This window comes from Lonchura striata, chromosome 3, assembly GCF_050655825.1.
Source record: "Lonchura striata isolate lonStrDom1 chromosome 3, ASM5065582v1, whole genome shotgun sequence".
Classification (NCBI taxonomy): Eukaryota; Metazoa; Chordata; class Aves; order Passeriformes; family Estrildidae; genus Lonchura; species Lonchura striata.
Window position 1 is genome coordinate 62,909,510 of NC_140705.1, and position 12,887 is coordinate 62,922,396.

At 40.8% G+C, this 12,887-nt stretch overlaps 1 protein-coding gene across 7 annotated transcripts in view; it reads left to right on the top strand.

Moving 5' to 3' along the window:
• The window catches only part of NHSL1 (NHS like 1), a 180,379-nt gene that overhangs the window by 40,404 nt on the left and 127,088 nt on the right, over positions 1–12,887 (top strand). The window lies entirely within an intron of this gene.

Below are 12,887 nucleotides of genomic sequence, written 5' to 3' on the forward strand. Positions count from 1 at the left end.
CACCAGAAGGACTTACAGAGGCCATATACTCAGACAAAACTTAATGCAGAAAGAAAACTGAGTGTTTTTAGCTCTAAAGCTGGAAATAGTGGCTTTATCATTGTGTATCTGTCATACAACACTTGACCAAAGTTTTCGAGTTTGCATCCTCACAATAGGGAATTTTCTAGTGCTACCACTTTTTACCAAATAGGCAGGACTTCCTTAGAGGTGGCACTTTATCAGCCCCAGATGCCTAAGAAGCAGGAGAAAAATAACCTTATTGTTACATTCCTTTTGTTTTCCAACTGCTGCAATCAGTTTTCTTAGATGTACATCAAATGCTTCTTTCTAGGCAAGCACAGTAACTGCTCTGAACGTGGTATGTGCCGTACACTCTGAGAGCATTTAATAAGCAGCAGAAGTTTCTTGCAGCACCCGTGATTTATTTTTGTGCTGGTGTGATTCCAGGGAGCCAAAGGTTCTTTCACTGTTGTCAATGCTAAAAAAAAATGCAATATTGGAAACTTACAATCTTCTTTTGGGGGATTCTAATAAATATTCAAATAAGGAGAAAATAGCTGTTAAACAGAAGTAATGTAAACCTGGGGAAGGTAGCTAGGGAGAATTGATAAAGTACTACTTGCACCAGTTTTCACATAAATAAACACCATTGGGATGTTGATGAATTTTTTTCAGCTGTGTACCATGGTACAGTGACAGAGACCTGAAGAGCTACAAATCAGAGCTTTGCAACTTAGTTTCTCAATGAGCTGCAAGCTTCTGTATATTAGTACTAGCTTTGGTTAAGACACTTCTTGGAGCTGTTCTTTTGTTACATTTTCAGGTCTGTATATATTAATTTTCCAAATTAGTAATTTATAAAAGTGGAATATAGATTACATGGATACTGGGATTATGCATGGTATATGGATTACATGGATCTGGGAATCTCTGTTAATAAAAGGCATAAAATACCTTTCCTTGTCTAAGTAATTTTGAGCCTTGCTGGGACGGAGTGGGGGCAAAAAATGAGCCCTGCTACCTTTTTTAAACTTTTTTTTTTTCAGTGTATATGAGTTTTCTATATGGTTATTTTATTCTTCAAAATTTACCTGTGCAAGAATCAGTCAAACCAATGACTCTTGCTACTTTTCTCCTCTGCATTGTTGCATGTGTGATTTTTACTACACATAAGGCTTATTTTACATTCCTCAGAAGCCTGCCAGGATTTTCCATTCTGTTACAAAGCAAGAGTTCACATCTGAGTGTTTTCTCACTCTGGTGATGGAAAAGGTCTCTTGGAGTGTGCTGTGATAACTCTGCAGAGGGTTAAAACTCAGGGGAACAGAAATCAAGCATTTGAAAAGGTGGAAACATACTTTTATTTTAATAAAAGTGATGAGCATTTTATTTTCCTTGGTTATGAATGCTGTTTGCCTTGCAAATGAGAATTCAGCTTTCTCAAATCAAAGATTATTTCAGCAGTTGTGAATGTATGAATGAAACAAAATATAGAGATTTTAAAAGTAATGCAAATTTTATGTTTTTAAAAGTTGGAGAAAATTGAGTAGAGGGGATTTGAAACTAATGTGTAACAAAAGAAACAGGCATTAACTGCAGTCAGAACCCTGCTTGTAATGCAGGTGTTTTAGTAACTGCATTTTCCCCTTGGATTCAGAGCTCTGAATGTCAGTGTTACCTGCACTGGAGCACAAGGGCTTTGGGGTTTGCAAGTAAAGCTTTTCTATGTGCATTTTCTTGCATATGCCTGTTCAGGAGCACAGGTGACAAGCCTTGGACAGTTGCCGGTCTTGGGATGCTATGTCATAGTTTGTCTTTTGTAACCTAAAAAAGAAGCTGCAGCCTGGGCGTGCCAGCCAGAGGCAATCCCTTCAGCAGGCAGCTTGTGTCTTGCACTCTGTAGGGGACTCCCTTCTGCAGTCTAGTGACAGCAGACAGGGAGACAGCATCGTCAGAACACGGTGTTATTTATTCATCCCCTGAAAATGACTGTTGGATACACAATACGGTAATGCACGAGATGTAGCTTTGTCTCCAAAAAGACCTTTGTGGATAGGTTTTACTTGCTCATTTATAAATTCCTCGAAGTCTAGGTGAGTCTGTCCCTGGTAGGGAGAGCTGACTTTAACTGTGTCTTTACAAGATGGGTTCACATGCTTTGTTTCAACCCTGTGCACACACAGACTCCGGCTGTTCTGGTGCAGCCACACAGCTCTCATGTGACCCAGAACAGGGACTGGATCCGGCTTAAAAATGCAAAAAAGCCCCGACGTGTTTTGCAGCTTTTGTTTTGCGTGGTGAAGCCAGATCTGATTCTCAGCATGGCTGTGTAAACAGGCATGCTGGCATCACTGTAGGGTGCAGGCAGCAGCATTTCAGTCAGGCACTACTGTGGGAGGCTCTTGTGGATGAAATCATATCATGAACTTAACAGCACGTCTGTGTGGGGGTCAGCCCGTGCTCTTCTCACTGGCACAGTCCTGCTGATTTTTGGTTTTCTTTCCCTGCTTCATTCAGACCCTTTCTCTTTTCCTGAAGTATGAAATAGCCTTTGATTCAGTTGTAAGCTTTGGAAAAATTAACACATTCAAATATGGATGGATTTATGCAGGCAGTCTCCCCAGTTAATGGTGTTGGCACTGTCAGTTCCTTTTGAAGCTGTGTCTTTGAGGCATTTACCTGCTTGCTTATTTTCCTTTTTTTTTCCCTGCTTCGAAGCTTGGCAACCCCTTTATAGCTCTCTTTCTTGTTCACTAAGGAAGCAGAGTTAAAAGTTGAAGAGCACATCTGACAACACTGATCAAAAAGAAGCATTTCTCTACTTCTTCCCTTTCCTACTTCTGTCCTAACTTCTACCTCCCCTCAAGTTAATCTTCAAAACTTCCAGTGTAGTAGTTGACCAAAATAGTTAAATTTAAATATTTTGGGAGACACCTCCATCTTCCCTCGTCCTAACTTCCATTTTCTCCTGTGGACTGATTATACTGGCTTGTTATCTCTGTTGGCTCCTGGGGTTGGTTGCAGATACATCTCTAATGTGAGAAGATGGCAGAAGCTGCCACTGTTATTATTGGGTTTTGAATATGTTGTAGTCTGGTATTTTCCTGCTTCTAGAGCTCTTTGAAGCACCTGAGAACCAGTTGTGTGTGCTTTTTGAAGTTCTTCCTCTTGAGTGAGGCAGAGATCCCAACTGGCTTGGGATACCAGTTCACATACCATAGCAGGTATGTGAACCCAAAAGCTTTTCCTTAAGACTGCATCCTGAAAAATGGATGTGGTGACATAATGACCGCTCTGGATTTTTATCCTTTTCCTTCATTCCTTCTCCTCCTCCCAGCTCATTGAGGAGAAGCACATGGAGGCATGCCTGAAACCATGTAGAGATACCTGCAGCATCGCTAGTAGTAGTATGCAAAAGAAATTGCAGGTTGTCTGTGTTTGTGTTTGCAGGGGAGGCCTTAGAACTTGATGGCAGTCTGATTGTTACTGCATTCAGGTTTCAATGCTTGAAACAGCAAAATTGTATGAAGTCGTACGTAGTAATTTGAATTAAACAAGATAAAATCAAGAAGAAAGGAAGTGACTGAAGGGCCTTTAGCATGCCCTTATTAACCTTGTAATCAAAATACATGTAAAATTTAGAATTAAAGACCAAGTCTGCTATTACATTTCTCATCTAAATATGACAGTTTCAAAGGGGAGGGATTAGTTTGACTCATCAGTTAACACAGGAAAGAAATGAGAGGTGGAAAAATGTCTGATTCACCAGTTAGAGCACATCCAAAATTGTTGTGTTAGGCTTATTTTGTATATGCATGAGTGCAATTTGCCCTGTGCTTAATGCATGGAGATCAAGAATTTCAGGAGATCTGGCAAAAAGGATAGGAAGTGTTCTGTGTGCGGGGAGCCACTTCCAGTCCTTGCCTGCACTGTGGCTGATGTCTGCACTGCCCCATCCTCATCCTTCCAGCCACTGCAGCTGGGTGCTGGACTCTGGGACAAGCTTCAGTGTGGGAGTACCACGTGTGGGCGCTGCCTGCTGGGCTGCACTGCTTTGATGAATTGGCTCTCAAGGCATTCCAAACACACGTGTGTGTTTGTGATAGATAAAATGGGTGTCATTGATGTAGCTGGTTTCAATGTTTTAATGGAGAGATATAAGCTGTAATTTCTTCAGTGGAGCAATGTGCCATGCTCTACTCTTACCTCCATCCCTTCCTCCTTGCATGATTTCTCTTTGTTATTTTTCAGAAACACAGGTATTTGGCCCCCTAGATGTTTTGAGACTGCTAGTGCTGTGACACATCAGGAACACAACTGCTGTTGATATTCACTTTATCTAGGCCATTGTTCTACAGTTGCAACAAATTATACATGGCTTGTTGTGAACAAAGCAAAGACTATCTCTTATACATTGCCAGCCCCTAAGTGCAGTTGGATTCATCTCCACACCTGAGTCGGCACAGCTTAAGAAAGTCTGTTTTTTTATAAATACAAACAGAGAACATAAAAGGGATGCTGGAAGGAATCCACATTTAGTCAGTTTGACACGGTTTCCCCATTGTCTGATGTGTCACTGTCTTGCAGTCCCTGCATTACCAGTAGCATTGCTTTCCAGGATGCTCTCCATAGGACAGTTCTGTCCCAGCAGTGACGCCCTGTAACAGAGGCACCTCCAAGCCACTTTGTTGGTGGCCACTTTCTCTGGTCTGATTGAAGTAAGATTCTTTGAGCAGGGACTATGATCAGGAGCACTCTATGGGCAATGTGGAGCATAGTTTGAAGAGTAAAGCAGAAAACCCAACTTGAAACCAAGAGATAGCTCTTGGAGTGAAATTGCTGTCTAGGTTGATACTGCTGGCATTGAATATTCAGTGTTTTGAAGGAGAGATACCAGTTGGATGGGTGTGTATTTTGTGTGTTGTGGTATGCCAAGTTGATATGCAGAACTGATTTACTACTTGATATTTGTCTCATGATGGGAGGTGGAGCTCAAAACCAGCAGTCATTTAGTCCTCAGTTTCTTCCCCAGTTATTTTCCTTTGTGTGTCTGCATTTTATTATAGCTGCAGAAGAGTATGTTCCTCTAATAGAATAGAAGATGGTGACATATAAACACATATATCCCTGAAGTCCCTCTGCAATAACCAGTGTAATAAAAACAAATGATTCAGTAACTTCCTTTCAAAGCTGTAAACAAATTATGAAATTAAGGACCTGCTGGTGGTGATCATTTTCCATGAGGAGATTGGATGATCCTGTGCACACACACGGGAGCTGCGGAGTTCCCAAGCCCTGCTCTGGCCCTGGCAGCCACTGCTGTGGTGGTGAGCGAGTTGCATCACTTCTCTCGGCTTCCGTGTTAAATAGTTTCCTCTATTAACTGGCCGAATGGTTTGTTTCCTCTAGAGCACTTCATCAGGGAGCTGCCAAACCTGACATACAGTGGATCCTGTCTTATTCTCTGCCGAGTCTCACTGAAGCCAGTGGGTGTGCTTGTTAGGCTGTAATTAGACTTTGTTATGAGTAAGCAGCATCAGGCTGTAAAGTTAATATCCTTCTGAGGTGAGTGCTGCTTAAATAATAAGTAGCCTTCTGTTTTGTCTATCCAGTCTAGTTTAAGTCCACTAAGCTTTCAAAATGAAACGCTATATTGTATGGCTCTAATAATGTCCTGTAAACAGCAGCTATTTCATACTGTGTTTAGGGCTGCCTTGTATTTGATGAAAATACATATGCTGATGTGACCTTTACTTACTAATATGCACTTTCTAATTCACGTATCTTTCTTTTGCAAATGAGCTCTTCCTGGACTCTTGGCCTCAGCACTAATACTCATCTTGTGTACTACTGTGCCTTCTAAAGCAATTATTGCTTACATGCTGTGCTGTACTTGCTGTAAAAAACATTTTCATATGAGATATAAAATAAAATAGACCTAGATATTTCAAACTTTGCATTAGCTAGAACTGCTTAAGGAATCCTGGTTTGTTTCTTGTTCAATTCTTCCTCCTTTTGCTTCCCATGTTTTACCTATGAAAGCCACAGATTCTGAATACTTTTGGAGTAATATGACAAGGTTAGGAGGTGAGTGATGGCACTCAGTGAGACTTGGGAATGGATGAACTCAGAGAGAACGTGATCCTCATGGTAGAAATGCAGCCTGCATTATTTTAAATTAGTAAGTCAGCTACAGAAATTCCAGTTGTCAACACACGACCCTTGAACTCTCTGTAGAGCCACGGGAGAGGCAAGATAGGAGAGTACACTGCCTGAAGCTGCCTATATTGCCAAAAAATCATGTCATTGTGGTGGCTTCAAATATGTTGGCTGTCTTTTCCTTGCCACCTGCTGTCCCTTCATCTGGCACATCTTTTCTCTCATGGCCATGTGGCCTCACACCGTAGGTTGGCTGTGCAATTGCAGCTCTGTAAGCTGTGCAGCTCTCCTGTGAGCTGAAGTGTAAGCTAGCATGGAAAAGGGAAAAAGGAAAAGGATCAGGCTTTTTAACGAGTGTCACATCCTTTCTGGGAACAGCTAGCGGGGAAAGGGAGTGGAGGGATGAAATGGTGAGGAATGGCAATTGTTCAGCCCGAGTGCTTCTCTCAGTGTGAGCAGTGACACCGTGGTGTCAGAGCACAGCCGACTTACTGCCGGCTCAGACGTTCCTGTGCAGAGCTTCAGATGATTTTGCTGCTTATTAAACAAGTGAATGTGGTTTAATGTCTATTCATCACATAGTTGGGAGTGCCCAGGACCCTGTGAGGTCAGTGACCAGCTCTCTGCTAACAGGTTGGAACTTTTGAAGAGGCGTGAGACAGAAACCATCTTCCATGTGCGGTCCCTGAGGTGCCACCTCCTCCTGGGATGGGCTCTTCCTGGCCCTGGTGGGTTTCTTTAGGGATGAAAATAGGAAGAAGTATGTGAGAGCAGGTCTTGGTGAAATGGTTATCAAGAAGGGGGAATAAAGTTAAGGAGGATAGGGGCTCCCCCTGAGGCATTCAGGCTGTGCTTGTGATGCTCTTATGGCCGGCCCCAGGAGGCACCACAAGAAGGGATGGGCAGGGGAGGTGTATTTTGTGTGGGTTTTGACTTTCCCCTCTAGCTTTTTCTAAATAGAACAAGAGGAACAAAACCTTTCCTCCCAAATGTTTCTTCATAAAAGGTGTAAAAACAACAGAAAACCCTTTTGTGTTATGTAGATAACTCAGAGGGTACCTTAAAGGCCAAATTCAGTTGTTTGAAGTTATTTTTTGTTGAAGTTTCATGTGTGCCTCTAAAATTTCTAGGTGATTAGATGTTTGTTTAACAAAAGAGCTTTTCTTTTTTTTTTTTCGTGCCAAACTAAAGATTTGAAAGGACTTCTTAGGCAAAAGAGCCACCTTCTCATCCCAAGGACTAATTACTGAGGCCTTCTGTTTTCTCAGGAGTCTCATCCTCCTAGAATACATATTGCATTTTCAGAGCACATTTCCTCGCCCAGAGTTTCTCTTGTTGGGATTAGCTATTGTAGTGCTGTCACCTACCCTGCAGGGTTGCTCCTGCTTGGCTGCACGGGGGAGAAAAGGGGGAAATGACTGCAGCTCACAAAGATGCTTTGCCCTAATTATGATTCTTACATTGAGGAGCAATGGTCCACTCCAGTGCTGACCATGGGAAAGCATGCATTTGCCAAGTGTGCACTTCTGGAGATCCAGGACAAGCAATGACCTCTATTCAGGGATAAAGAAAATTTCTAATTCAGCTACTCCAGGTGTGAGTTTGATATATTTATCTTTTTTTTGTTTTGTTTTTTTTTTTCCCTCTTGCAAGTATATATATATTTTTAAGGGAGGCAGGCGTTATTCCTTACAGCAGAAAATGACTTAAGTTTCTTTTTATTTGGTTAAGTAAAAATGGGATGTCAGTACATGTGCAGGCTACTTTTGGGGCAGTTTGAATGGCACCCACTACATGGCCTTGACTACCCTAAGGGAATAGAAGGACCCTGGTTTTTAATTTCCACAATTTAAGCAGAGTAAAATGCTGTCAAAAAAGGTCCATCAAGATCCTGTACGTTTGATGAGGCCCTTTTCTTCTGTTATTTTTCCTTGCTAAGCTGCTTGGTTTCCAGTGGCCTCCAAACTTTTGCATGCTGTGAAGTAACGAAGCAGAACATTAAATCTTTTAAATCCGAGGAGTGCCAGCAATCTACTGAGCATTTCACAGTGCTGTTGTCAGTGAAGAATTCTTGTGTGTTGTATTCTCTACATTGTAATCCCCCAAGTGTGAAATTAGATCTGGTACCAGTTTATTTTTCTCTTCTTAGTTCTTTTTCATATCAAATATTAAATGCACTGTAATTGCCCTATCTGTTCCTGGGTATATAAAGCAAAGAATTACCCTTTGGTAAGTAGGTTTCCAACTTCTTTTTTTTTAGTAGCACAGCTTAATAGTACAATTTAAATGGAATAAAAGATTGTGTGAAGAATTATAGACTATTTCCCCCTTTCATTTCTATGTGTAGGCTTTTTCTGAATGTTTATTAATGTCAGTCCTATGCATCTCTTTTTATATTTTAAAAATCTGCTGTAGTAGCATATGCCCTTTTTCTGATCAAAGTTGGGCTTAATGAGTGCTTTCAAAACATTACCTTGCCAAACATAATGATAGTATTGTATTAACTTCAAGTTTCAGTAGCACAGTACTAACAGTGTCTTAAATAAATAGTTAAATTAAATAGTTCTTATCCTTTGTTTCTGTTGATCACAAGTCCTTTTTTTTTTTCCTCAGTTTAGTCAAGTCAGTACACGTTTTTGTATCTGTGTCTTCAGCTGTGAAATGAGACTAATGCTTACCTGGCACATCATGGAGTAATGTGAAACTAACTAGTGTCTGAGATTTAAAGGGGGCCAGGGGAGTATGGAAAGTGTGTGAGTGACTGATATTTAGTAGCTGGCACGGATGTACAGTTATCTGTAAGGATGAAAATATGTAGATGACTGAAAAGACACGAATGAAATTGAATTGGATTAGTTTGAACAAAGAAATCCAATGGCACAGATGGCTTCAACAGCTGAAATTGCACTGTGCTCACCAGGATGATGAAATCCTTCCTTGTGATATGGGAAGTCTCTGTGTTGTGAAGAATGGGGACAGTTCATGTTCCTTTATGGAAAACTGAGCTACCTAGGAGATGTTCCTCTAAGGAAACAGCAGGTAGTGCTTTTTGTAAATGTGGTTTGAGTTTGCAGATCTCTTGTGAGTTAATCTGGAGAGAGAGTGGAGAGTCAAAGGGAAGCAAGTAGGGCCATTTCTGGATGCATGCACTAGTTGGGGAAATAAATAATTTTATTTCTAGGTAAAACAGATTTCTGCTCCCTTCTTATTGCAAGTAAATTTAAATAGGGGATTATATTTTTTTGCATTTAGTTGACCAAAGAGAAGAAAGGACTTGTTTTCATGCTTGTAAAAAAACAAGTTGTCCTTGCTGTTGAGAATACCTTTGCTCTTCATTTGAAAATTAAGGTAGTTTAAAATTGTCTAACCATGCACAATGCACAAAGTCTGTTGCTGTAGAGAAACATACGTATTCTTTGCTTTAAGTGAATAAATTTATCCACAGTTTTATCTTCAGTCAGGGCTGCAATGTGGTGAAGTTGTGAGGGACTTTGTAATGAATCCTGGGATGACAGAATACATTGCCCCACTTAAAACAGCCAGGTAAGACTGTGGAAAACTTAAACTTCCTTATACTGATATAGAAGTGCAGACTAAGACTAGCAAAGAACAAAGATTAGTTTTTCTTTAAAGCTGATTTGCAAAAATGTTTTCATGCCTTTTAAAATAATAAGTAAGAGCTTTGAGTATTCACAGATATCCTTGTTTGAGACCAATCTAAGCTGCTTTTGTGCTTGAAGTCTTCTGTAATTCTATTCTGCAATTGTGGGTAGGTCAGAAGCAGCATTTGTTGAAGTTACTTTGCCTTCCCATGGCCTTACATGTTTTTAGTGAAAAGTAGGAACAATTGAAATGTTGGAATTTCCTTTAAGAATCAGCAATCTAGGCTTTCACTTCCATTTTCTTTAATCAGGGTGAGTATGTCTGAAAAACTCTGCTGACATTGCAGTTATTGTCCACATGACAAATGTTTACATTGTGCTGCAAAATCAAAGAAAGCTCATGCAAAAAATGTTATTGTTTGAGATTTATTTGACATACAGGTGTGTGGTTTCAGGATGTTGTTGCATCCCTTGTTTCCTGGACACACTGATATAATAACCGTGGCATTTTTCTCTTGTGTGACACTTGCTGCTGTTAGCTGTGCTTTTCTGTCTTCTAGAGGTGTTTAATGAAGCCTTCTCTTTAAAAAATCCCGTGAGAGTTACAGCCAGATCAGAGTGGAGCAGACCCTCCTGTTTATCACTTTCCTTGCAGGGAGAGTCATTCAGCTGCTGTGCTGGGAATCCTTCCCCCCTGCCTGGTGTGGCTCACAGTGCTTCATTTGCCTGTGACCTTTCCTGTGAGAGCTGTTGTGCTCATGTTGGTCAGTGTAGTTCTTGCTCACACTTAATAAAGGCAGCTCCTTTTGATGCTTTTGGCACACTTCTGTATGTGAAGGCCCTTGGCTGCAATGATTTGGTCACAGTTAAAGCATAATGAAGTCATGCACGTTTGCTCATTTTCTGCCCAAAAGGCTTGGTGAGAGCTTCTGTATGCCTTTTGTTAGGAATATCTCATACCCAGGAGATAATTTTTGTTTTAAAATTGAGCAAGGAAGTGTAGTGGAACCTATCTTTCATGATCTTTAGGATGCTTTTGTTTCAGTGGGAAACTATCTATGTAAAGAAAATTTCATTACTCCAAAAAAACCCCAGGTCAGCCAAGTGCAAAAAACTCTGTATGTCTGCCATGGCTTATAATCTCTAAGCAATTTCATATTAAGAACTTGATCTAAAGGATTTTGAATAGCTTTCCTTCCTCTATTTTGAGATATAAAATGATTTTTTTTCAGTGAATTCAGCAATAAGCTTGTTGACTCCAAATCTCATTACAATACTATTTTAATTGGAAAATGAAGGAAAAGCTGTTACAACCAGGGGCAAAAGCAAATATGAAAGAAGTGAGAATCCTCAGAGGGACTCCATCCCTTTCTGGAGTGGCCTTTGGTATGCGCTTTAGCAACAAATTTAAATTATTCATACAAAAAATTTCAATGTCAGTAATAACCATTCAGTGCTTTTTCAATAGCGTTCTTCTGAAGAACAAGAGCTTTTAAAAACCTGGTAGGTTTTGATAACAGATTTTAAAGATTTAAAAAGAAATATTGCTCTTAGATAGTTGCAGTCCTGTAGCTAATAATATTGAGAATTCAGCGGTGCCTTCCAGTGATCACAACTGTTCTATAAACGCTTAGTCTAGTCTTCTGTTAAAAATAATGAGAGTTGCCACAGGCTTCTTTAATTATGTGAGCTTTGCTTCACTGAAGTTTGGTAGGAATTGTGAAGTTAAAGCGCAGGCATGTACTCAGAGACCAGAGAAAAATCGTTTCCCCATGGAAATATGCTGTCTTCCATTGTGGGTTTCCTCACAGAGCTTTTTAATAACTGCTGTTGTGTAGTTTTCTCTGTTTGTAAAGTAGAGGAAATAATATCACAAATCATAAGGTGATCATGGGGCTTCATGTATTAATAATCTCTAATGGAGTGTTGATTGTCTTGGTTGAAGCATGATGTGGGCGTGTAGACAGATTATTGAGTCTTTTGTAAATAATAAAGTTGTCTCCTCCCTATGTACTAATTCACTAGTGGAAATGCATCAGCAAGCGATCTCATTTATTAAACAAAGGCATATTTATGCAGGTGCCAATTAATTCTTCTACGGTATTTATAGCTGGATGGTGATTTCAGACAAGGGCGTTTCCTCCTTGATGATCTTAATGGTGTTTTCTTTTGTATTTTTTTCCACCTACTGCAGGAAATTAAAGGATCGTGGCCCTGCCTTCATAGCAGGTTCATGTAGTAGTACATGCAGTGTTTCTTTGTGGAAAATGCCACGCTGTCACACGCAAGCAATGACAGGTTGTGCTGGCTGCGTTGCATCGGATCTCTCCTGTTGAGATTAATAAAGATGCTGAGGCACAGCCGTGGTTATCCCGCCAGGGGTGCACTGTTGGGAGCCTGAGAAGTGGGTGTGTAACCTGCCCCTTGCTCAGCACCCGGCCTGGGAGCTCCACTGAGCTTCAGTGTCAGTCGTGGGAGTTTGAGTGAGCCTGCAAATGTCGGACTTCAGTCAGGACTTTCCTCAACCTGTGGTGAGATCCCACTCCACCCCATGTCTCACCACAGCCTTTCTCTGTGGCTTTGTAGAGGGCAGTTTGGAGGAAGTCCTGTTTGATTTTTGCTTTACAGAGATGGGATTTAGTATGCAAGTTATGAGACCCATAGGAATCATCAGCCAGCCCTTGCATCCCTTTGATTACTTGCTGTGGCAGCATTGTGGAGCAGTGCTGCAGTGAGACCTGCATATTCTACAGTCCTGAAACACATGAGAAGTATTTTCAACAGCTCTTTTCTTTAATGTGCAGCCTATGAGCAAAGGTTAAGTTAAATTAGAAGTGTGGGTGATGCAAAGGTTTGTGGCAATGCTGAGTTATATCTAAAAGAAGACAGTAGGAATTGCTGCAAAATGATTTAATGTCAGCAGCAGCCTAAGAAAACCTATCTGTGAGCTGAATGGTGTGTCCTCCACTACTGTGGTCCCACTCTCCATTCTTTGCTGAGCCATTTCAGTAAGCAGACAGAAACAAAACCCATGGGATGACACAACAGAAAAGAAAAAAAAAAAGATAATTTTCTGTTGGGTAATGGGCTCAGGAGTGGAGGGCTGGGATGCCGACAGACAGC